The 27,605-nt window shown below is 42.1% G+C and overlaps 1 protein-coding gene across 1 annotated transcript in view; it reads right to left on the bottom strand.

Annotated features, from left to right (window-relative positions):
* Nucleotides 1-27,055, bottom strand: part of EHMT1 (euchromatic histone lysine methyltransferase 1) — a 197,062-nt gene extending 170,007 nt beyond the window's left edge. The window contains exon 1 of the mRNA XM_046642654.1: nucleotides 26,956-27,055. The gene's annotated coding sequence lies outside the window, so the exon portion shown is untranslated. The remainder of the gene's footprint in view (nucleotides 1-26,955) is intronic.
* Between the last annotated feature and the right edge of the window lie 550 nt (nucleotides 27,056-27,605).

Below are 27,605 nucleotides of genomic sequence, written 5' to 3'. Positions count from 1 at the left end.
GTGTTGTGAAAACTGGACAGTCACACACAAAAGAATGAAAGTACACCATTACCTTAGGCCATACAGAAAAACTAACTCAAAATGAATCAAAGACTTGAAGGTAAGACCTGAAACCATAAAACTCCTAGAAGAAAATACAGGCAGTATGTTCTCTGACATCGGTCTTAGAAGGATCTTTTCAAATACCATGTCTACTCAGACAAGGAAAAGAAAAGAAAAATAAACAAGTGGGACTTCATCAGACTAAAGAGCTTCTGCACGGCAAAGGAAACCAGGAAGAAAATGAAAAAACCTACCAACTGGGAAAAAATATTTGCAAATCACATATCTGACAAGGGGTTGATCTCCAAAATATATAAATAATTCACACAACTGAAAGACAAAAACCAAACAACCCAATTAAAAACTGGGCAGAGGATATGAACAGACATTTTTCCAAAGAAGACAGACAGACGGCCAACAGGCACATGAAAAGATATTCAACATCACTAATCATCAGGGAAATGCAAATCAAAACTATACTAAGGGCTATAATCACCAAGACAAAAAATACCAAATGTTGGAGAATACGTGGAGAAACGGGAACCCTAATGGCCAGCACAGTGGCACAGTAGTTAAGTTTGCATGTTCTGCTGCAGCAGCCCCAGGTTTACCAGTTCGGATCCCAGGTGCAGACCTACGCATCGCTTGTCAAGCCATGCTGTGGTAGTCATCCTACATATAAAGTAGAGGAAGATGGCACGGATCATAGCTCAGGGCCAGTCTTCCTCAGCAAAAAGAGGAGGCTTGGCAGCAGATGTTAGCTCAGGGCTAATCTTCTTCTTGGAAAAAAAAGAAAAAAGAAACAAATGGGAACCCTTATACACTGCTGGTGGGAATGCAAACTGGTACTGTCACTATGGAAAAAACAGTACGGAAATGTCTCAAAAGATTAAAAACAGAACTACCATAAGACCCAGCTATCCCACTACTGGGTATTTATTGAAACAACTTGAAACCAACAATTCAAAGAGACTTACGCACCACTATGTTCATTACAGCATTATTCACAATAGCCAAGACGTGGAAGTGACCCAGGTGCTCAACCACTGAGGACTGGATAAAGAAGATGTGGTATGTACATACAATGGAATACTACTCAGCCAGAAAGAGAGACAAAAATCTTGGTTCCCATTTGCAACAACATGGATGGACCTTGAGGGTATTATGTTAAGCGAAATAAGCCAGAGAAAGAAAAACACCATATGATTTCACTCATATGTGGAATATAAACTAACACGTTGGACAAAGAGAACACTTTAGTGGTTACCAGAGGGGAAGGGAGTTGGGGTGGGCACAAGGGGTGAAGGGGCACATTTATATGATGACTGACCAATAATAATGTACAAGTGAAATTTCACAATGTTATAAACTATTATGACCTCAATAAAATAAAATTTAAAAAAAAATTTATAGGAGGCAGTTTGTCTTAGCTTTCTAGGGCTGCAATAAGAGAGTACCATAAACAAGGTAAATTAAAACAACAGAAACTCATTGTCTCACAGTTCTGGAAGCCAGAACTCCAAAATCAAGGTGCCAGATGGACCATGCTCTCTCTGATGGCTCTAGGGGAGCCTTCTTCCTGCCTCTCCAGTTTCTGGTGTTTGCCAGCAATCCTTAGCATTCCTTGGCTTGTAGACACATCACTCCAGTCATATGTCCATCTTCTCCCGGTGTCTCTTCACAGCGTCTTCCCTCTCTGCATGTCTGTGCTCACCAGGCATCCTCTTCTCTTACGCTGATACCAATCATTGTGAATTAGGGGCCCACCCTAACTCAAGGACAACCTCATCCAAACTCATCTGCAACGACCCAATTTCCAAATAATGTCACATTCTAAGGTAATGGGAGGGTGGGACTTCAATATTATCTTTTGGGGGGACACAATTCAACCTATGACACAGCTAAAGAAGCACTATGAGGGAAATGTATAGCTTTAAATTCTATATCAGAAAAGAAGAACTCAAACCAAGATCCTAAGTTTCCACCTTTAGAAACTAGACAAAGAGCAAACTAAACATGAAGCAAGCAAAAGAAAGGAAATAAAGGTTAGAGTGGAAATAACTGAAATAGCAAATAGAAAAACAACAAAGAATATCAACAAAATCAAATCTTATTTCTTTGAAACTTCAACATAACTCACAAACTTTTGGCAAGACTGACCAAGAAAAAGAGCAAAGGCTCGAATTACTAAAATCAGGAATCAAAGAGGGAATATTTCTATCAACTCTCTAAAAATTAAAAAGAATTATAAAGGAATACTATAAGCCACTGTATGCCAACAAGGTAGATACCCTAGATGAAACAAATTCCTAGGAAGACACAAAACATCAAAATGACTCGAGAATAAACAGAAAACCTGAACACCTATAACAAGAGGTTAATTAATAACCAAAAAACTTCCAGCAAAGAAAAGCCCAGAAGCAAATGGCTTCACAGGTAAATTCTTCCAAACATTTAAGACCACCACCAATCCTTCATAAACACTTGCAAAAAGTAGAAGAGAATACACTTTCCAATTCATTCTATGAAGCTGGTATTACCCTGACACCAACCACACAAAGACATCACATACACAAAAAAAGAAAACTATAGACCAATATGATATCCCTTATGAATATAGATATAAAAATCCTCAACAAAATACTAACAAACCAAAAGTAGAAAGATGTAAAAAGGATTAGATACCATGACAAAATGGATTTACTGCAGAATGCAGAATTGGTTCAACATATGAAAATCAATGTACTGTATCATATTAACGGAAGAAAGGACGAACCCATATGATCATCTCAACAGATGCAGAAAAAGCATTTAACAAAACCCAATACCGCTACCTGATAAAAACACTCAACAAATTAGGAATAGAAGGGCAATTCCTCAACCTGATAAAGGGCATCTATGAAAACTCAAGGCTAACATCATACTTAACAGTGAAAGACTGAAAGTTTTCTCCCAAAGTCAGGAATGGCCACTTTCACAACTTCTACGCAACATTTTACTGGAGGTTCTAATTAGAGCAATCAGTCAAGGAAAAGAAACAGAAAGCATCCAGACTTGGAAGTAAGAAGTAAAACTATCTGTATTCCCAGATGACGTGACCTAGTATACAGAAAATCCAAAGGAATCTACAAAAAACCAGTAGAGCTAACAAACAACTTCAGCAAGTTTGCAAAATACAAAATCAACTGTATTTCTATACACTAGCAATGAACAACCTAAAAATGAAATTAAGAAAACAATTTCATTACGAAAGCATCAGAAAGAATACTCAGAGATATATTTAACAAAAGAATTACAAGATTTGTACACGAAAACATTGTTGAAAGACATTCAAGAGTTAAAGAAATGGAAGCACACCCTGCACTCCACGGACTGGAAGACTCACTGTTGAGATGGCGATGCCCCAAACTGATCGACACATTCAACACGATCCCCGTCAAACCCCCAGAGAGCTCATCTGCAGATATTAACAACCTGATCCTAAAAGGCATAAGGAAACGCAACGGACCCAGAGGAGCCTAAGCAATCTGGAAAAACAACAACAAAGTTGGAGGACTCATGCTTCCCTCCTTTGTTTTTTTAATTACTACATAGCTAAAATAATGACGAGAAGGTGGCACTGATATAAAGATAGACATATCTGTCAATGGAATCGATTGGAGAATCTTATCATTTATGGTCAATTAATTTTCAACAAGGATGCCAAGATTATTCAATGGGGAAAGATCAGTCTTTTCAACAAATAGTGGTGGGCCAAGAGGACAGCACATGCAAAGCACATACCATACACAAAAATTAACTCAAAATAGAGTAAAGACCTAAGTTATAAAATCCTTAGAAGGAAACATAAACTTCGTGACTTGGATTGGATAATTACATACAACACCAAAAGCCCAAACAACCAAAGAAAAAGAACAGAAAAACCTGACTTCACAAAAATTAAAAACTTTTGTGCTCCTGGGGCTAGCCCAGTGGCGCAGCAGTTAAGTTCGCACGTTCCACTTCTTGGCGGCCCGGGGTTCACCCGTTCAGATCCCGGGTGCGGACATGGCACTGCTTGGCAAGCCATGCTGTGGTAGGCGTCCCACATATAAAGTAGAGGAAGATGGGCACGCCTGCTAGCTCAGGGCCAGTCTTCCTCAGCAAAAAGAGGAGGATTGGCAGCAAATGTTAGCTCAGGACTAATCTTCCCCCCCCCCAAAAAAAAAAACTTTTGTGCTTCAATAAATAAAAATTGGAAAGTGAAAAGACCACCCACAGAATGGGGAAAAGTATTTGAAAATCATTTACCTAACAAGAAATTTGTATCCAGAATATATAAAGATCTCTTACAACTCAAAAATAAAAAGACAACCAAATTAAAAACTGGCAAAAAAATTGAATAGTCAATCCTACAAAAAAGATATATGAATGCCTAAAAAGCTCATCATCAAAATGCGAAATAGTAGGATGGCTACTACAAAACATGGACAATAATGAGCGTTGACAAGGATGTGGAGGAATTGGAACTCACACACCTGCTGGTAGGAACGTCAAATAGTGCAGTTACTTGTGGAAAAGTGTGGTAATTACTCAAACAGTTAAACACAGAGTTATCATATGACCCAGCAATTCCAATGCTAGGTAAATACCCAAGAAAACTGAAAACAGAGATCCACACAAAAACTTCGAATGTTCACAATATTCAAAAACGAATATTCACAGCAGCATTATTCATAACAGGCAATAAGTGAAATCAACCCAAATGTCCATCTACAGACAAACAAAAACAAAATGTGCTGTACCCATACAACAAAATGTGCTATACCCATACAACGAAATGTGCTGTACCCATACAACGAAACGTTACTTGTCCATAAAAAGAACAAGGTACTGACACAAGCTACAACATGGATGCACTGTGCACACAGTACGGTAAATGAAAGAAGACAATCACAAAAGGCCACTTACGGTATGATTCCATTTATATGACATAGCCAGAACAGGCAAATCCACAGAGACAGAAAGTAGAATCAGTGGTTGCCAGGGGCTGGAGGGAAGGAAGAATAGGGCTAATGGGCACAGGGTTTCTTTTCAAGATGAAAGAAATTTTCTGGAATCAGATAGTCGTGATGGCTGCACAACTCTGTGAATATAGGGAAAAAATATCAAATTGTACACTTAAAAATGAGAATTTTATGGTATGTGAACTATATCTGAATTTTTTAAAAGATCATATGCTCCTGGACTGATATTGGAATTTGGCAATACCTATCAGTGTGAACACATTTTCAAAGATAAAACAGGGAAAACTGTATCAAAGATAAGCATTAAGAGATGAACATTTCCAACAGATTTTGACAAGAGGGAACACTCACTTTGAACCCCAAGTAAGCAAAATTTATCCCTCCAAAATTCCCATTTTTCCGATTAGATCTATATTACCAAGAAAAAAAAGCAGTAAATTATTAATAGTATATTTTGACCTCTGTCAATAAAATATTGTGAAATCATCCTTGATTTTGCTTCCTGGTGCACAAAGCCTAACATATTTACTATGTGACCTTTGCAGAAAAAATGTGCCACCTCTGAAACAAACCATCCCCAGAGCTGAGCTGTACATGTCTGTCCCTGTCTGAGGAATGACACAACCATCACTCTTTTGTTCATGCAGAACTCAGCATCTGGCCCAGGCCTGCTCCCAAAGAGTCATCCCAATCCCCTTCCTCATCTGCCACATAAACCGGCCGACACAGGGAAGGGACATCACTCACCTTCTTGAGGACTGCAGTTGCTCTATAATCCATCCCTCATACAGCAGCAGTGGAAATCTGATCACATCACTCCCCTCCCTAAAACCCTCCCCCTACCTTAAGAAAGGACAGGAATCCTCAGCATGGCCTCTGATCACTCTATCAGCTACCTCAGCTAGCTCGTTGCCTGCGTAGGTCCAAGCAAAACTGGCTCTCACACTTACCAGCCATATGAGGAAGTCACCAAACGTCTAGAAAGCATGATCTTATCTACCTCATATAGGTGATACTAACAATAAGTTAGATAATGCATAACAGCGCTTCCCAAGGTTCCAATAAGTTCCACATTGTCACAAGCAAGGATCAGTGCTCAGTTTTCATCTCACAGGCTCTCAGCACCACCCACTGCTCGCTCCCTTCTTCACACAACACTTCCCTCACATTCTTGCGCAAGGTCTCCTGCCATTTCAGTCTCTCCTGCTGGCTTCCCTGGCCGCCATAGTGTGATCTTGGGGGTCCGGCCTCCACAGCCCTCTTCTGTACCAGGTGCACCCCTGGCCTCTCTTCTGAACTCTGTGGATCCATCTTCCTATTCAAACATTTACACCTGAAAGTCTGATTGGCACCTCCAGTCTTCCCCATCTCAATAAACTACAACAGCATTCTTCCAGGTGCTCATTTCTTCACTCATTTTTTGCTCTTCCTGCACACAGACATGGAGAGTCTGACCTATTCCTAGCACCTCAGCAGTTAACACCCTCGTCCAAGCTCCCATCTCTCACCGGGACTCCCTCACTGTCTCCTGAACATCTTTCTGTGCCCACCCCTGCCCCATACACAGCCAGAGGAGTTCACCCTTCCACCCAAACCCCTCTGGCGGCTGCCTGTCCACTCAAAGGATGAGGCATTACATGACCTGCCGCTCCTGCTGTCCACCACATCTCCACTAGGCCACAGTGCCCCGCCTTCTCCAGTGAACCAGTGACTCACCTCTCTGGCCTCAGTCTCACCTGTAAGGCTGGGTTAACAGTTCCTGCTTGGAAGGCCTACTTGACAAGTAAACAAATGAAAACAGGTAAAGCGCACACAGGACGCCCACCACAGGGTGAGAAAACGTTCTGTAACTAGGGAAGAGCCTCTGCTTCATTTCAAAGTACAAGCTACCTAGCTGCAGTCTTCTCTTGAACTAACAGATGGCATCATTTCTTGCAAAGTCTTAACAATCCTGAACATCATACAAGAGCAAAGAAGAGCAAACACAAAAGCAGTATACCAAGAAAACGTACATGTGATAACTACAAGGGGAGTGATTCCCTCAACACATTCTGGGATGTGGGTGAACTGTTCCAGAACGTCAGGATCTCAAAGTTCTGATCCTGATTCTATAATCCATGCCAAAAAGTCCTCACTCCACTGTACCATCCAAGAGTTTGCACTCACCAGCTAATTGCTCATAAAATAAAAGAAATCAGTACAAGGCAACTCCTTAAAATAACTCAAGCAGTGAAGGCCTACGAAATGAAGGCTCTGCCACTTATAAACAGTCTTATGACAAGATTGCCACGGAGTATTTTCACACACTAGACAAATACTCTATTGTCACAAATTTCACCCTAAAAAACAAGACTAGGTAGGTGGGTTTGGTTAATAATGTCCAGCCAGCTTACGTCTGTCCTCCCTTCTTGCTGACCCACCCTTGAAACTTCAGTGGTAAACAGAGCAGGCCCTGCCTTCCTCTGGGCAGTAGGAGAGAAAGTGAGCCCTTCCTTTACTTCTGTGTCCTGCTGGGTCTCCAGAACCACAACACAGGGATCATCTGGGACCCACTGGCCTCCACTACACTTCCAGACAAGGGAGCCCCGTCCCACTGCTTACTGGGGGCAGCCTCAGTCCTGGCCCCCAAGGACCTCAAACACCCTAGTTCTCTGCCCAGCAAATGTATGTATTCTTTCACGTCCTACCCAAACAGCATCTCTTGGCGAAGTCCTCACTCACCCCTCAGACAGACAGCCTCCCCCTTCAACCCCAGTGTCCAGCACCTCCAGATAGCATGACAATAGACGTGATTCCTGTCTCCCGAACCTTCTGGAACACCTGCTGTGCTGCTCCATCCTGAGGTGCCAGTGCACACAGGTGGTGTCAAACTGACTCACGCACCTTGGCCCCAGAGATCTGAACCAGGAAGGGGAGGCTGCCCCAAATCTTAGTTCAGCATGCTTAAGGATAGCTGACGAAACTAAAGGAGAGGACTGCACACCTGGAGAAGAGAAGTCTGAACCTGAGACCAGGGAGAAAGTCAGTCCACACAGCAGCACAAACAGAACAGAACAGCGGAATGGCCACAAGGGTGGGCATTATCCTCAAATAAGGGTTTCTGACTGGGCCTCTGCACACACCCCAAGGTCACTGCTGTCCTGTCTTACTTCCCCACACATGCAGACAACAAATGCCAAGCACATGAGAGACTCTGACAGCTTCTCTAAAGACACAACTGGGGGCCGGCCCAGTGGCACAGTGGTTAAGTTCACGTGCTCCCCTTTGGCAGCCCAGGATTTATGGGTTCGGATCCCGGGTGTAGACATACACACCGTTCATCAAGCCATGCGGTGGATCTACACATGGCTCATCAAACCATGCTGTGGCAGCATCCCACATACAAAAATAGAGGAAGACTGGTGACAGATGTTAGCTTATGGCCAATCCTCCTCACAAAAAAAATAATAAGTAAAAATAATGATACAGCGATGTCCATCACCACAGTGGGTTCCTTGAGAGTGAGACCCAGGCTGTCTTCCCAAAGCTGGCACTCAGCAGAAACCTCTGCCACACAGAAGAGTGAGGGAGAGGGGACAGAGATGAGAAGGAGGCTAGTAGCTCACCTGTTCCTGTCATACACACACCAACCTTATAAAGCAAAATTAAATGATCAGAAACAACAGAAACTGGAAACATAAAGAATAAGGGTCAAGCCCACCTGTATCTAACCTGCTTAATCTTAACGTGCATCTCGACCACACCAAGTACTAGGCATTGCTTTGCATGATGATCAAATAGTTTACAGCAAACAGGAAAAAAAAATGGAAACAGAAATGAGAGGAGCGAAAAAACAAGCAAGCAATTGGGTCACATGCTCCCTGTTGAGCTGCCTGATTTTCCCAAGAATACGCTGTGCAAGGGGAGGCAGAGGACTCCAGCGCCTAGGCGCGACCCGCCCGCTCCACAAACTGAACTGAGTGCACTTCTGTGAGACGACACGTCACTAGTGCACTCACGAACAACTGTGTCTCCTCCTACCGTCCCTGGTTTGCAGCTAAGACAGTCTATGTGTAGGAAGCTTGAATTTAACTGCTTCTCTGACTTTTAAGGTGGTTTTACTTTTTTGCTATTTTGTGGTTCAAACCTCAGACTACCTGTCTAAAAACACTGGCAAGACACCATAACACCTCCTTTTCCTCTTCTGTGAAATGGAGAAATTGAGATAGTAACCCTACCTGACAGGCTTGTTATAAGCATTAAGTGAAAGACTCCATATAAATCACTTAGCAACTGACTCACGATATGCAATGGGAAAAAAAGTGACTAGATATTATTGTAATTATGACGCTCCTGGGTCCCAAAAAAGCCTTTTTAAAAAGTAAAAAGTAAAAGTGCAACGACATGAATAAAAGGATCCTTGCAGGGGCCAAGGATGGGAGTCACGCAACCACAGAAGACTCGTTCCTGGAAAACAACTGAACTTGTCCATCTACTGATGGCACCTGAGACAGGCTGCAGGGAGCAGAACCTGACATGACTCTTCTAAGCCACTCCACCATTCAACAGGTCTACAGAAAAAAATCCATTGCTAAAACTTCCAAGCACATCCCAAAATTTCTAATTGTCTCACAACAAAGCACAACACGGCTGGATCACCGTTCCCAACACTCCACCAGGGCTTCCACTAGCAGTGCACACTCCACCTCCTCACCCCACCCATGTGCCCAACACTACCTGCTTGGCCAAGCCTCCCTTCTGTAGGCGCCCATGGTGCTAATTCCAGGTGTGCTTCTCCCACAGCATCAGCCACAGTCATTTCAGCCCCAGCCCTCTCTCTGCCAGCATGTCCCCCACAAGTCCTAACACTATGCCATGCACATCACAGGTAGCCAAATGAGGTTTGTAGAAGACAAGATTGGAGGAGGAAGAGGACATGATGATCTGAGCCAGGCACCTGGCACGTGTTGTCACCATGAGTCCATGAGAAATGGATGACTGTCCCGTGTGACAGGGAGAAGACTAAGAGAAGCTGTGTGATGTGCTGAAAGTAAATGGTGAGGCTAGCAGATGAACTCCAACTGTCTGGCCAACGGCCCATGATCTCTCCATGACACCTGCTTTAACTTCTAAGGCTAACAACTATGATGTTATCAAGGCACGGGCTACAAGACACCTCATCCACTTTCCTTTGCCCCTTCATCACCTCGTACATTGGAAAACAGCTTGTGCAGATGGACTGAAGAAATCTTCAAGCCTGAAGAAAACTTCACCAGACTTCAAACTACTGAGAAATTTCTACCTGTTGATGAATGCTAATAGCAAAAGATATTAAGGAGTTACTACAAAAAAAACAGTCTTTTAGAGGCCCACATATGTGCTTTTCTTGTTTACAGCAAAAGTGACACTGCAGCGCAGTGGGTAAAAGATGGCCTTTTTGGTAAGCGATGCTGGTTCAAGTGCAGATCCATACAGAAGATAATGAATCCTGATCCGCACACCTCATACGACTCATGGAAAAAGTGATTCCAGAAAGTGCAACTAAACCCAAAGCAAGCAGAATTAATAAAGATTAGGGCAAAAGTAAGTGAAATAGAGAAGCAAAAAACAGAGAATATCAACAAAAGTTGATTCTTTGGAGAAATAATAAAACAAAATTTTAGCTAAACCAAGTGAGAAAAAAAGACGCTAAAAGAAAGCAGAGAAAACCTAAATAGATGGAAAGACATCCCAGGTTCATGGATCAGATGACTTCATGTCATTAAGGTGATACTACTCCCCAAAGTGATCTACAAATTCAATGCAATCCCCATCAAAATCCTAAAAGGCTTTTTTGCAGCTATGGACAAGTTAATCCTAAAATTCATATGGAATTGCAAGGGACACAGAAGAGCAAAACAAAGTTGGTGAACTCACACTTCACAATGTTGAAACTTACTACAAAGCTACAGTACGCAAGGCAATGTGGTGCTAGCATAAGGACAAACAAATAAATCAATGTACGGGAACTGAGCCTAGAAATGAGCCCTAAAATCTATGGTCAATTGGTTGATGACTTATAACAAAGGTGTCAAGACAGCTCAAAGGGGAAAGAACAGTTTTTCAACCAATGGTGCTGGAAGAACTGGATTTCCACACACAGAAGAATAAAGTTGGCCTCCTACATCACACCATATATAAAGACTAAGTCAAATGAATCCCAGACCAAAGTCTGAGAGCTAAAACAATAAAACTCTTAGAAAAAAACATAGGGTAACTTCCTGACACTGGATCTGGCAACAGACTCTTAGATGTGATACCAAAAGGACAAGCAACAAAAGAAAAAAATAAATTGGGCTTCATCAAAATTAAAAGCAATTGCACTTCAAAGAACACTATCAAAAAAGTGAAAAGACAACCTACAGAATGAGAGGAAATATTTGCTAGTCATATATCTATAAAAGACTTGTATCTATTAGCTTCAATATTTAAAAAACTTTTACAACTTAATGACAAAAAGACAAAACACCCAATTGAAATGGGCAAAGGACTACTACAGACATTTCTGAAAGAAGATACACAAATGGCTGATAAGCACAAAAAAGTGCTCAACATCCTTGCTTACTAGGGAAATCCAAATCAAAACCACAAGGGTCCAAGTGACGTCAGCATCATGGCGGAATGACTTGTTCCCTTAGTCTCCCCTTTGAGTTACAGCTAAATGGACATTCATTAACCAGCAGAGGATTCCTTGAACAGCACAACAGGACATGAGAGATCAATGCAGCTACATACCTGAAGGTCGTAGGACTGGATCACCAGGAGGCAATGGAAATAGATGAGCACACCACTCTCCCTCCCCAGTAGCAGCAAGCCACATCACAGATCCTCACATAGTGGCCAGCACAACTGTACGAGGAGGCAGGGACAGCCCGGCCTGCACAAACCCTTCTGGACTTGCTGCCCAGTCCACAGGAGCACCCACTGTGCTGCAGGACCCCACCAGCAGGAACACTCTACACCAAGTGGCAGCAGCTCAGCCCCTACATGGGCGCCCGCCTGCTGAGCGCAGCGCAGGTGAGAAGGTGCCCTTCCCACTCAAAAAGCACACCCAGCTGCACAGCACAACAGCCTGCGGGATCCACCAAGTGGCAGCTCAATCCCCATGTGGGTGCCCATCTCCTCTAGTGCAGCACAGGCAAGAAAGTACCCCACCCATGGAGCACAGCAGCCCACAGGTCCCACCACATGGCGGCTCAGCCCCTGCGTGGGTGCCCTTCTCGCCTAGTGCACAGCAGCTCATCCAGTCCCCTGCCGAGCACAGAGGCCCTGCCTACGGTGGTCAACCCACCTGCCCGGTAGAGATGCCCTGCCCACATAAGCAAAGCAAAAGCTACAGAGCCACTGCAGATAGTGCAAGCAAAGGCAGAGCAGCACTACCCACAACTTACAGCAGACCGAGCAGGATCAGAAACCACAGCTCCTGATGCCCCTCTACCTAATAGTACCACAAAGGCACCAGAAAAGGATCACTTCAAACACTATGAAAAAATGCAGCAACACTTCAGAGCAGAAGAAAAATGACCAGTCAACAGAAACCAATCCTCAAGTCACTGAAATTCACAATCCAAATAAAAGAAAATTCAAAACAGTTATCATAAGGAAACTCAGTGATTTACAGCAAAATTCAGAAAGACAGTTCAATTAGCTCAGGAACAAAATCAATGAGCAGAAGAAATACTTCACCAAAGAGACTGAAGCTCTAAAAGAAAAAACCAAACAGAAATTCTGGATACAAAGAATACAATTAGTGAGATAAAAATAATCTAAAACCCATAAAAAATAGAGCTGACATTCTGGAGAACAGAATTACTAATTTAGAGGACAGAAATAGAGAAATGCTCAAGTGGAAGAGGAGAGAGAACTAAAATTTAAAAATTGTTCAAGAAATATCCAACTCAATTAGAAAAAGAAACATAAGGATTATAAGTATTTCAGAGAGAATAATCAAGAAGGGAGCAGAGTGCTTGTTCAAAGAAACAATAGCTTAGAACTTCCCAAACTTGGGGAAAGAAGTGGACTTACGAGTACTTGAAGTAAACAGAATTCCTAATGACATCAATGCAAAGACACCTTCTCCAAGGCTTACAATATTAAAACTGGCAAAAGGCAACGACAAAGAAAAAATATTAATGGCAGTAAGGCAGAAGAAAATAACCTACAAAGGAGATCCTATCAGGCTTTCAGCAGAAACCTCACCAGATAGGAGAGAATGGAATGATATACTCAAAATTCTGGAAGACAAAAACTTTCAGCTAAGAATATTCTATCCAGTGCAATTATCCATCAAATACGATGGAGAAATAAAAGCCACCCCATATAAATAAAAGCCACTAGATCTCCCTTGCAAGAAATTATGAAGGCAGCCTTCCTACCTGTAACAAAAAGGCAGAAGTGTACAACACCTTGAGCAAGGAGATAAACAGAAAGAATCAGAAAATTGCAGCTCTATATCAGGTCAGTAAACACTTAATTATAACACAAAACACAAAGGAAAAGAAAGTATAAAAAATAACAATTAACACTTTAATTTAGCCACTAACTCACAACACAGAAAAGAAAAATTTGTGACAACAACAACTCAGCAGGAGAAGAGAGAAGGGAAGGAACCTGCTTAGGCTAAGGAGATAAAAGGCTATCAGAAAACAGACTATCTCACCTATGAGATCTTTTATACAAACCTCATGGTAACCACTAAACAAAAACTCAAAGCTGAGCCACAAATCATAAAGAAAATCATAAAGAAAAAGCTGAGGGGGCTGGCCCCATGGCCAAGTGGTTAAGTTTGTGCCCCCTGCTTTGGTGAACAAGGGTTTCGCCAGTTCAAATCCTGGATGTGGACATGGCACTGCTCATCAAGCCATGCTGAGGCGGCATCCCACATGCCACAACTAGAAGGACCCACAACTAAAAATACACAACTATGTACCACGGGGCTTTGGGGAGAAAAAGAAAACATAAAATCCTTAAAAAAAAAAAAAAAAAGAAAAAGAAAAAGCTGAGAAAACTATTACAGAAAACGACCAAACTGAAATGGCAGTTAGAAATACAAGGGAAATGAAAAATATGGAAATAGAGAACAACCATAAAACACAAGATAAAATGGCAGTATTAAGTCCTCATATACGAATAATCACTCGATGTAAATGGACTGAATTCTCCAATCAAAAGACACAGAATGACTGGATGGAATAAAAAACAAGATCCAACAATATGCTGCCTCCAGGAAACACATCTCAGCTCTAAAGACAAACATAGGCTCAGAGTAAAGGGATGGAAGACAATACTCCAAGCAAATGGCAAGCAAAAGAAAGGTGTTGCCAATACTCATATCAGACAACCAGACTTCAGATAAAAAAGGCAATTAAAGACAAAGAGGAACAGTATATAATGATAAAACAGACATTTCACGAAGAGGACATAACACTTATATACACACAACACGGGTGCACCAAAGTATATAAAGCAATTATTAAAAGACCTAAAGGAAGAAATTGACAGCTACACAATAATAGCAGGGGACCTCAACATCACACATCAATGGATACATCATCCAGACAAAAAGTCAACAAGGAAACAGTGGCCTTAAATGAAACACTAGACCAGGTGGACTTAATCGATGTATAGAGAACATTCCATAAAAAAATAACAGGATACACCCTCTTCTCAAGTGTACATAAACAGTCTCAAAGAGAAACTATATGTTGGGAAATAAGGCAAGCCTCAATAAATTTTAAGACTGAAATCATATCAAGCATATTTTCCACAATGCTATGAAACTAGAAATCAACTACAAGAAAAGGCTGAGAAAGTCACAAATACGTGGATACTAAACATGCTACTGAACGACCATTGGATAACTGACGAAATCAAAAGAGAAAACAAAAATACCTGAAGGCAAATGAAAATGAAAAGACAACATACCAATTCCTATGGGATGCAGCAAAGTGGTGCTAAGAGGGGAATGTGTAGGAATACAGGCTGACCGCAACAAAAAAAATCTCAAATAAGTAATCTTAAATGACACCTAACTAGAAAAAGAAGAACAAACCATGCCCAAAGTCAGCAGACGGAGAGAAATAATAAAAATTAGAGCAGAAAGAAATGAAATAGAGCCTTAGAAAACAATAGAAAGGAGCAATAAAACTAAGAGCTGGTTCTTTGAGAAGATAAATAAAATGGACAAACCCATAGGCAGACTCACTAAGAAAAAAGAGAGAAGGCTCAAATAAATAAAAGTAAAAATGAAAGAGGAGAAATTACAACAGATGCTACAAAAATACAAAGAATTGTAAAAGAATACTATGAAAAACTATATGCCAACAAATTGGACAACCTAGAAGTGGGATAAATTCTTAGATTCATGCAACTTCCCAAAACTGAATCAAGAAGAAATAAAGAATGTGAATAGACCAATCACAAGTAAAGAGATTGAAACAGTAATCAAAAACGTCCCAAAAAACAAAAGTCCAGGACCAGATGGCTTCTCTGGAAAATTCTACCAAACATTCAAAGATTTAATACCTATCCTTCTCAAACTATTCCAAAAAATTGAAGAAGATGGAACAATTCCTAATTCATTCTATGAGGCCAACACTACCCTGATACCAAAACCAGACAAGGACAACACAAGAAGGAAAATCGCAGCCCAAAATCGCTGATGAACATACACACAAAAATCCTCAACACGATATTGCCAAATCGAATACAGCAATACATTAAAAGGATGATACACCATGATCAAGTGGGATTTATATCAGGGACACAGGGATGGTTCAACATCCACAAATAAATCAATGTGATACACCACATCAACAAAACGAGGGGTAAAAATCACATGGTCATCTCAATAGATAAAGAAGCATTTCACCAGATCCAGCACTCATTCATGATAAAAACTTTCAATAAAATGAGTACAGAAGGAAAGCATCTCAACATAACAAAGGCCATATATAATAAACCCACAGTCAACATCATACTTAACAGTGAAAAACTGACAGCCATCCCTCTGAGAACAGGAACAAGACAAGGTGCCCACTCTCACCACTCCTATTCAACACAATACTGGAGGTTTTGGCCAGGCCAATTAGGCAAGAAAAACAAAAAAAAGGTATCCAAATTGTAAAGGAAGAAGTGAAACTCTCGCTGTTCATGGAAGACATGATTCTATATATAGAAAACCCTACAGAATCCACTAGAAAGCTATTAGAAATAATCAACAACTATAGCAGAATTGCAGGGTACAATATCAACTTACAAAAAATCAGTTCATTTCTATACACTAATAACAAACTAGCACAAAGAGACCTCAAGAATACAATCCCACTTACAAGCACAACAAAAAGAATAAAACATCTAGGGATAAATTTAACCAAGGAGACGAAAGACCTATGCACTGAAAACTGTAAGACATTCTTGAAAGGAATTGAAGAAGATATAAAGAAATGGGAAAATATCCCACGCTCATGGATTGGAAGAATAAACATAGTTAAAATGTCCATATTACCTAAAGCAATCTACAGACTCAATGCAATCCCGACCAGAACCCCAATGACATTCTTCATGAAAAGAGAACAAAGAATCCTAAAGTTTATATGGAACAACAAAAGACCCCTAATTGCCAAAGCAATCTGGAGAAAAATTTACAAAACTGGAGACATCACAATCCCTGACTTCAAAATATACTACATGGGGCTGGCCTGGTGGCTCAGTAGTTAAGTGTGTACGTTCGGCTTCAGCGGCCCAGGGTTTGCCAGTTTGGATCCCAGGTGCGGACATGGCACCGCATGGCAAGCCATGCTGTGGCAGGCGTCCCATGCATAAAGTAGAGGAAGATGGGCATGGATGTTAGCTCAGGGCCACTCTTCCTCAGCAAAAAGAGGAGGACTGGCAGCAGATGTTAGCTCAAGACTAATCTTTAAAAAAAAAAAAAAGGCTGAAATCAAGGTGTCGGCCTGGTGGCGCAGCAGTTAAGTTTGCACGTTCTGCTTCGGTGGCCTGGGGTTTGACAGTTCGGATCCCGGGTGCAGACCTACACACCGCATGGCAAGCCAAGCTGTGGAAGGCGTCCCACATATAAAGTGGAGGAAGATGGGCACGGATGTTAGCCCAGGGCCAGTCTTCCTCAGCAAAAAGAAAAGAGGATTGGGAGCAGGTATTAGCCCAGGGCTAACCTTCCTCAAAAGAAAAACAAAAAAAGCATGGTACTGGCACAAAAACATGACACATAGATCAATGGAACAGAACTGAAAGCCCAGAAATAAAACCACACATCTACGGACAGCTAATCTTCGACGAAGGAGCCAAGAACATCAAATGGAAAAAGGAAAGTCTCTTCAATAAACGGTGTTGTGAACACTGGTCAGTCACACACAAAAGAACAAAATTACACCATTATCTTACACTATACACAAAAATTAACTCAAAATGGGGGCTGGCCCCATGGCCAAATGGTTAAGTTCACATGCTCCGCTGCAGGCGGCCCAGTGTTTTGTTGGTTCAAGTCCGGGGCGCAGACATGGCACCACTCATCAAGCCACATTGAGGCAGCAACCCACATGCCACGGCTAGAAGGACCCACAACGAAGAATATACAACTACATACTGGGGAGCTTTGGGGAGAAAAAGGAAAAAAATAAAAAATATTTTTAAAAAAAAATTAACTGAAAATGGATTAAAGACTTGAACGTAAGACCTGAAACCATAAAACTCCCAGAAGGAAAGATAAGCAGTACACCCTTTGACATCGATCTTAGCAGCATCTTTTCAAATACCATGTCTACTCAGTCAAGGGAAACAAAAGAAAAAATACACAAATGGGACTACATCAGACTAAAAAGTTGCTGCACAGCAAAGGGAACCATCAACAAAATGAAAAGACAAGCCACCAACTTGGAGAAAATATTTGTAAGTCATATATCCAAAAGGGGTTAATTTCTAAAATATGTAAAGAACTCACACAACTCAACAACAAACAGACAAATAACCCGATCAAAAAATGGGCAGAGGATATTAACAGACATTTTTCCAAAGAAGATATACGGATGGCCAACAGGCACAGCAAAAGATGTTCAACCTCACTAATCATTAGGGAAATGCAAACCAAAACTACAATGAGATATCACCTCACACCTGTCAGAATGGCTATAATTAACAAGACAAAAAATAAAAAACGTTGGAGAGGATGTGAACAAAAGGGAACTCTCATACACTGCCAGTGGGAATGCAAACTGGTGCAGCCACTATAGAAAACAGTATGGAGGTTTCTCAAAAAATTAAAAATAGAAATACCATATGATCCAGCTATCTCACTACTGGGTATCTATCCAGACAACTTGAAATCAACAATACAAAGAGATTTATGCACCCCTGTGTTCACTGCAGCATTATTCACAATAGTCAAGATGTGGATGCAATACAAATGCCCATCCACTGATGACTTCATAAAAACGATGTGGTACATATAAATACAATGGAATACTATGCAGCCATAAAAAAAAACCCATAAAATCATCCCATTTGCAACATGGATGGTCCTTAACGGTATTATGTTAAGCGAAATAAGCCAGACAGAGAAAGACAAACACCATATGATTTCATTTATATGTGAAAAATAAACACATAGACAAAGAGAACAGATTAGTGGTTACCAGAGGACAAGGAGCTTAGGAGTGGGCAAAAGGGGTAAAGGGGCACATATGTATGGCGACAGATAAAAACTAGACTACTGGTGGTGAGCACAATGCAGTCTATACAGAAACTGATATATAATAATGTACACCTGAAATTACACAACCAATGTGACCGCAATAAAATAACTGGGGGGAAAAACCACAACAAAATGCTGTTTCACATCCAACAGAATGGCTATAATCAAAAAGACAGCTAACAGCAAGTGTTGGCAAGAATATGGAGAAACTGGAATCCTCATACACTGCTGGTAGGAACACAAAATGCCATAGCTGCTGTGAAAAACAGTTTGGCAGTCTTCTAACTCTGACTCTATGCCCATATGCCCAGCAATTCTACTCCTAGGTATATACCCAAGAGAAATGAAAACATATGTCTATACAATACTTGTCCATGAACGTTCATAGCAGCATTAGTCATAATAGCCAAAAAAGGGAAACAACCGATAAGTGGATAAACAAAATGCAGTATATCCATACAATGGAATATTACTCACCTATATAAAGGAATAAAATAATCCCCCCCTCCCCAAAAAGATACAGAAGTTTAAATATGCACATCCCAAAAGTGGCTAAACAAAATAACGAAAAAGCATACTGGCACTTAACATTACTAGTCATTGGGAAAATGTAAATTAAACCACAATATGACCTGCTACGCACCTACCAGAATGGATAAAAAGAAAAGGACAAACAATACCAAGTGTTGGTCAGGATATGGAGCAACTGGTGCTTTCTTACACTTGTCATTGAGTACAACCAATTTGGCTATACTTGCACATACCACGACTCGATGTTCCCATTCCTAGGTATACACCAACTGAAATGTGTACCCACGTTCACCAAAAAACACATACAAGTATGTTCACATCATCTTTATCTGAATATCCCAAAACTGGAAACAATTCAGATGTCCATGGATAGTACAATCAATAAAGAAACAGACAATGGGATATTCTACAGTAATGAGAATAAACACACTTCCATAGTCTGCAAGAACACAGATGAATCTTAGAAACATCATGTTGATTAAAAGAAGACAGACAGGAGTACACACTGCACAACGTCCCCGACATAAAGTTCAGAATCAGGCAAAACTAATCAAGGTATCAGAAGTCTGGGAAGCAGTCACCCTTGGGGAACAGTGAGACTGGAAGGGGCACAAAGATGCTTCAGCAGTTCTGGTAATATTCCCTGCTTGATCTAGGTACTGGGGACATGTATGAAAATACACACATAACGTGCATTTTTCTGCATTTGTGTCATACCTTAATAAAATTTACAAAAAAATACAGTCTTCATGCTTTAGTTAAATGTCTTACTGTTACTGAATCTGGTTATGGTATGGAGACAGATACTATAAAACGGTAATGACAGATTCTAGCAGACTGCTTCCATCAGGGAAGGAAAATAGAAGGGCTGACTGAGCCGGAGGCAGTGGAACACTTGACCATTCACTGACCCAGATGACTGGCATTTTGTTTCACCCTAGAGTTCAAGGAGTTCACAGAACATAGGCAACCTGCAAGGAGGAGGAAGCAACCAAGACTAAGTCTAAACACTAGCCATGGCATCTGACGAGGAGGAGAGGACCAAGACTCCAAGAACAGAATTCCTCTTCACCAGCTGAGCAGACAACTTTCAGATTACACGGGACAGCCAGCCCTCTAAGCCTTTCTCCAGCGAGCGCTCCCTGGAGCTTCTGGGTGTCAGGTGCTTCCCATACAGCATCAAGACTCCGTCCCTCCTTTCCCATGGGAGTTGTACTTCACAGGAACCAAGCAGTTTTTCTTTGTAGAAGTACCCGAGTTAATAAACGAAGCCAGACTGCCACTTTACAACCCCTAATGGGTTAATGTTCTAAGCAATGAGTATCAATGATTGTGATCATCACAAAGCAAGCTAATCAGACTTACTATGCCTGACAAAAAGACCTCAATACCAGGTAAGACACACTCTTGCTAAAAAAAATTTTTTTAAAGACAAACCTACATGTGATGGAGCTCCTAGCCCAGTGCTGTCCAACCAAAAGATGTCAGCCATGTATGTAATTTTAAATTTTCTTGTAACCACATTTAAAAAAAGGAATTAGAAACACAAATTACTTTTAGTAATATTTTATTAAACCCAATATCTCCAAAATATTACATTTCGACATGCAATCAACATTTTTTCAAAGTATTAATGTAATACTTTACATCCTCTTTTTTGCACTTACTCTTTGAAAACCTGTGTGTATTTTGCACTTACAGCACATCTCAACTCACACTAACCACATTTCAACCGCCCAAGAGCACATGTGCCTACCGGCCATCATTCTGGAAAGCAGCAGCTCTAGCTCTTAAACATCAATGACAGGAAACACAGAGGAACATGTCAAACAACATCATAAGAATGCAACCAGCAAAATCAAGATTATGGGAAACTTTGGGACAAATGAACCATTATCTTCAAAACTTAAAAGCAAGAGAAAAATAAAGACATAGAAATCAATATACTGAGATTTAAGAGATGTCTATCAAGAGCAATAAATAAACCATATTTCTTCCTAATGTGAAATGAAATAAGAAATCTAAACAGTGACTGGATATCTATTGACTGAAATATTCAGATTAACTGAAATATTCACAGATGAAACACGTCTGATAACTGCTTCAAAATCACTGAGGATGGTGTGGGGACTGGCCATGAGGAAATAACTGTTGACGCCAGGGAGAGGTACTTGGGGCTCAGTCTACCACCATATCTACTTCTGAGTATGTTTGAAAAAGTCTGATAATAAAACATCTACAAAGCGTTTGCTTGCATATGCTCAATGATTATAGCAGTGGTGGCCTGCCCAGAGAAGAACTGAGTGGCGAGGGGACAAAGGAGGGAGAGGTTTCACTTTATACTCTTTTATACTTTTTGAATTTTGAACCACGTAACTGTCTCATCTACTCAAAAAATTAAATTTAAACAAATATACCTTGACTCAATCCCCTGACCTCTCTGCATCCCCATCATGCCATGGGCCGAAACCTATTCACTAGTCTCCCCGCTTCCACATCGGTATCCCTTCAATCCACTCTCCACACAGCAGCACCCACTCCGTGCCTAACCTCCTCACCACAGCAACAAGGCCCTATGTGACCTGGCCCCACCTCTCCAGCTTCACCTCATGCCACTTGCCCCCTTTTCTTTTTTGTCTGGGAAAGATTCACCCTGAGCTAACATCTGTTGCCAATCTTCCTCTCCCTCTCTTTTTTTTTTTCTCCCCAAAGCCCCAGTACATAGTTGTGTATAGTTGTAAGTCCTTCTAGCTCGTCTATGTGAGCCGCCACCACAACACAGCTACTGACAGACGAGTGGTATGGTTCTGCACTTGGGAACCAAACCCAGGCCATCGAAGCAGAGTGCACCAAACTTTAACCACTAGGCCATCAGGGCTGGCTCACTTGCCCCTTTTGACTTAGTAATTTCACCGTGTACCAAAGGATACAGACTCACCCAATTCATAACCAAGGACACGGGGACATCTAGATAACAAACACCATGTGGCTATTAAAAATGTCAAGGGCACAGATGCACATGAGATAGTGAAAGAGAAGAGTGCAAATAGCACATACTCACTGATTACAGCCACTTAAAAACATGAACATGCACACTCTATAAGCATCAGAAAAAAACTGAGGACAAATATTTGGCATTCTTAGGTTTCTAGGTTTCAATTTTCTAAATTTGCTAAAATGCCTATTTTTTTCCTTTTTTGAAAAGTACATACCATACCTAGCCATGCCAATTCACGCCTCACCTCCTTTAAGGCCTGGACTAACTAATCTTCCTCAAGGAGCCTCTCCCCAAATAGTCTGGCTGCAGCAATTTGTGCAACAAAACAAGCCTGATCTTGCTCACTTTTAACTGATTCCATCTCATGTCCTGCTTGGTAATGTTTGCTCTATTACACTCTTAAACTTTATGAAATCAGGTACTAATCTCAAAAACTTGTATATCCTCTACACAATATCTAGAATAACACCTCAAAAACAGAAGGTGCTCAATTAAACGCTTATAGACCCCTTGGAAAGAGCATTTTTAATATTCTCTGACCAGGAACTTATAAACCTATTAAAAGTGGGATGCAGAAAGCAGTCCAAAAACTCTTCCAAAATAAAATATCAACTGACAGTGACGTTGTTGGGAAAAGCTCCTATCTAGAAAGACACTCTTTCAAAGGAAATATTACCTTTGAAGAGTTAAAAGAACCACTTCAACTTTTGTTTTTCAAAATCCAAAACCTTCAAAGAGATTTTTTTCTAATAAATGAAAATACCAAAAGTTACGTAAAGTAAATGGGAAGACTTCTCAATTCTGGAACTGATGCTTTTTGCATCACACTTGCAGTAGGCCGAAATAACTGGGCTCCAATAACTATTCCCTGCGTGATTTGCTGAGCAAGCAACAGAAGCTGAAACCAAAATGGCCACCTACAGTAAGATAAAGGCATCCATCAAACACGGGAGGTCCGATGAAATGACAGAGAACTTAAAGTTCCTAAAGAGAAGAGCCCAAAACACGGTTCTTATAAGATAAATTATTTTCAAAGACAAACTCAATAAAATGTGATTAAACATACAAACTGGTTTGTGCTATGACAGAAACCAGAAGCAGGAAATAGGGCTCCAGCCCCCACTCTGGCACTGACCACATGTGGGGTCTCCAACGTCTCCAAAAGCACATGAGGGCTGAGGTACATTTACTGCCCTTGATAACCGTTGCTGTGACTCCAGAACCACACACCACACAGAAAGATCCCAAGACCAGCAGCCCTTTTCCACAGGAAAGCTGTGCTTTTAGGGTAGGTGAAAATCCACTTCTCAACATTTACAGTAAATGCTTCTGATTTCTAGATGGCAGAAGAGACTTTCCACCTCTTTCTCATATCAAATATCAACCAAAGACAGGAACAGGAAAGAGAAACATAGACTCAAGTAGGAGACAGCAGAGGCCGTACACAGAACATGAAGAGGAAGATGGCGGATGGAGGAAAGCCAAATCACCCCACAGAGCAGAGGAAGCAGCAACTAAATAAGGGAGTTAGTATGGAGAAGCAGGCTGACTGACCCCACAAAACCATGGAAAGGCTCAGGAGTTGGAGCTGAAAGTCCTCGCAAGGAACACTGGACTGTCAGGTCCCCAGGCCCCTCCTGCATAGTGGGGCGAGCCTCCTCTTCTGAGCCACAGGAGACCAGAGGGCTTGCTCTGTAAAGGCTCCACCAGAAACGTACCGCACTTGGGGACGGCGGGCACAAGGGAAAACAGGAGTAAAACAGGGAGATCAGGTAAAAACGCTACCTATCCAACCATGGGAAGACCCACCTCTTCCCTCTGTCCCTTAAACTAGCTCCAGAACATCTAGCTTACACCACAAAGCAAGAGACCAAAAGATCCTTCTCCAAGGAAACCAAACCAGTAACATTTGGAGGAGAGCCAACAAAAAAAACATTAGTCATCACCCCCTAGTGACAGCAACAAGTAAACCAGCCCCCGAAACACTCAGCTTTCCATTTTTAGTACTTTATTCTTCAAGGTGTATAAAAAGCCAAGGATCACCACACAGTGGAAGGTTTCCAGCATGAAAGAAAGAGACTAAAAAATACAACAGCAAAGAGGGATGCAGGGGAAACAGAAAAAATGCAGGAAACAAATTTTTTTTAATAATTTTTTAAACATCTTAACTGTAATCTTAAATATTTAGCTGAAAGTAAGATATAAGCAAAGATACTGTACACATAAAACAAGAACAGGAGGCATTTAAAAAGTAACAAGAGAACAGTAAAGAACATGAAAATGTGAAAGCAAAAGTTAAAAATTCAGTAAAAAAATTGGAAAATAGTCAAAAATGCTCCCAAAAAGTAGAACAAAAAGATCAAGAGATGACAAGGAGAAAGATTTTAAAATTAGAATACTGAGTACAGGAAGTCCAACGTTCAACTAAAGGAACTGGAAAAGGAGAACACAGAGAAAATAATAGAGAACAAACTCTCTATAACGAAAAGGCCTCCATCCCCAGATTTCAGGCGACTCAGTAACCTGACTGATAAATGAAGAAGGCTACCACGAGGCATATCACGAAAATTAGGAAAATCAAGGACACAATGATCCTAAAAGTTTGATGGGAGAATAATGCTTACTAAGGATTAAGAATCAAACTGGACTTGCCAACAGCAACAGTGAAAACCACAAGATACTGGAGTGACAACCCAAATCACTTTCACTCTGGAATGCTGAGTGCAGCCAAACTTACTCTTTAAGTGTGGTGACAGCATGAACACATTTTTCGACGTGCAAGTCCCAAAAGTTTGCCTCCCAGCAAACTACTGGGAAGCTACTGGAGAATGGGTTTCACCACCACGAACAAGTAAACACAGAGGGGAGCCATTAGACGCAGGGACGGTGCTCAGCCCTCGAGAAAGGTGGGGAGAACTCTCAGCATGCCATGTGCACCAGGCCAAGAGAACAGGCCTCCTGACCCAGGCCGGGGACGGAGGAGGCAACTGGTGTGCTGGCAGGGTTGAAGGACGAAAATTTCAACTGGGAATCATTTTACAGAATGAAAGGTACAAGAACATTATTCTGAGCTTCAAAGGAAACCAGGTAAGTGAAAAACAAGGCAATTATTAACTTCAGGAAAGAAAAAAAGGTTGTACAAAAAAGAAAACAATTGTAGTTTACCATCCAGCTCAGCATGGCATAATAATGCCCTGAATAGACTGACAGATTCTGGATATGGATTTAACCAAAACTGTGAGTAATCTACCTAAGAAAGAATAAGAACTGAAATTGTCATCTACTACTAGTGGCAGCCAACATATAACCCCTAAAATTGCTGAATGAAGACAGGACAGCAGAGGCATATTATTTAGAAATGTGAAGTACACAACAGAGCATCAAGTGGCTGCTGCCTCTCTGGAAAGGCAGGAGAGGATAGCAGCCTTCTTTTAACATCTTTTAGCACAATTCGACTTTTTAATCTATATGCACGTGCATGTATTATTCCAAGAAACAAAAAATAAGCTTAAAGAAAAAGATACACAGTAGCCACCCTGCTAGCAAAGCACAGAATTTGGCTGGGAAAAGCCTCTGCTGAAAGGTGACATTTTCTGGCTCGAAAGCCTCGAGCCACAAAATGGTGGTGGGAGATGTATTCCACTACCCAAGTAATTCTCTTTAGTGTGAAAAGTGGTGACTATCTTTCTAGGTCAACAAAAAGAATAACAAATATGCAATTAGGTAAGGGTGAAGCGTCTACTTCGCTGGTTTAATCACTCGGAAGTTAGTGAGCCCAGTAACCATTTCCCAGATGTACTGGCGACAGATGACCCCATGCCTTCCCACTGTCCAGGAGGCCCCTCACCCTATCAATTGCGTCCATAATACTTAGAATCACAAGCCTAAACCCGGAGCTTTCATTAACAGCACGTGTTGCTCGGGCGCAGGCTCTGGAGCCAGACCACGTGCACCCATCTTCTCAGCCACAAGTTCTGTAACGCTGGGCCTCACTGTGCCTAGCCCCTCATCCGCAAATGAGGATTTAACAGCACCTACCTCCTCGTGAGACTGCTGTCAGGCTTTACTGAGTGAATTCGCAGAAAGCGCTACGGCAGGTCGGCAGGTTGGACACAGGTAAGGGCTTAGGAAGCACAGAATGTCATCATCGGCTCAGTCAAGCCCCTATTCAAGGCTCCTACGGAATCACAGACATCTGGGGCCATCTGCTCACCAATTATTTACACTAAAAACCTACTATTTGCCAGACACAGGACAAGTGCTAGTCCTGTAACTGACTAGGCCAAGTCATTCAGTCTCTTCCGAGTCTCGTCTTCCTCCTCTGCTAAGCAGGAAATAGTACCTGCTCCACAGGGCAGAGAGCTCAGCGAGAGGACTTCTCTACAGGGCTCACCCGGTGCCCCGGACACCGTGGGTGCTCAGCAAGCGACCTCATCATTCACCACACATCTCTCCCACAAGCCTGGAAGGGACTTGGGGTTACCTAACTTACCTTTTTGTGCCCAGAGCCTAAGATGTCCCTCGAATGTTGTAAGTACTCAATAAATACTCCTTGCAGCGGGTTTAAGAACTCCCCTGCACCCTCCCAGTTTACTGATATCAACACTCCCAAAAAGAGACAAAGAGAAAGAAATAAAAAGACTGTACGTTACCTGGGTTAAAATACAGTGTTAAGTCTACGCACCAGGTTACCGTAAGAGCTCTTTACCACGTCTCAGGTTTCCCACCGTTAGCAGCCCCTGCCGATACTAGGACACATGGAGCAATTTCCGAGAAAACTGCTGGGTCATCACTTTTTCCCAAACTGGTCCCTATGTCAGCCCCAAGACCGCACGACTGCTGCCCTCCCGGGCACGCGCCTCCCGCTCGCGGTCCGGCTCAGCGGAGTTCGGTTCCTGCGCTGCCACAGCAAGGAAACAAACTGTCCCCGGACAGGCGGCGGGCGAAGGCCACGAGCACTAACAAAAGAACGCGAACTTTCACACCCGAAGCCGCGCGAGCGGGCTGGGCGGCAAGAGCCCGAGTCGCGCATTCCCGCCCTGACAGCGGCCGGGCCGGGCGGCACCGCCGGGCAGCAGCGCGCCGGGCCCGCCAACTTTCCGGCAAGACGGGGCCATCCCGCTCGCAGCAGAGCGGAAGGTCAGCGGGCCGGGAGCGGCCGGGACCGCAGCCTCGCCGCCGCGGCGCCCCAAGTTGGCCGGCGCGCCCCATTTTCCCTTTTGTCCTCCGCGCTCCGCGGGCCGGCGCGGGGCGCGGGCCGGCGCGGGCGGCTGGTCCTCCCCGCCGGCCTCGCCCGCCCGCC

Source organism: Equus quagga, chromosome 1, assembly GCF_021613505.1.
Source record: "Equus quagga isolate Etosha38 chromosome 1, UCLA_HA_Equagga_1.0, whole genome shotgun sequence".
In the NCBI taxonomy this organism is placed as follows: Eukaryota; Metazoa; Chordata; class Mammalia; order Perissodactyla; family Equidae; genus Equus; species Equus quagga.
Note: the sequence above shows the minus strand (reverse complement) of the source record. Positions and strands in the feature narration are given on the sequence as shown.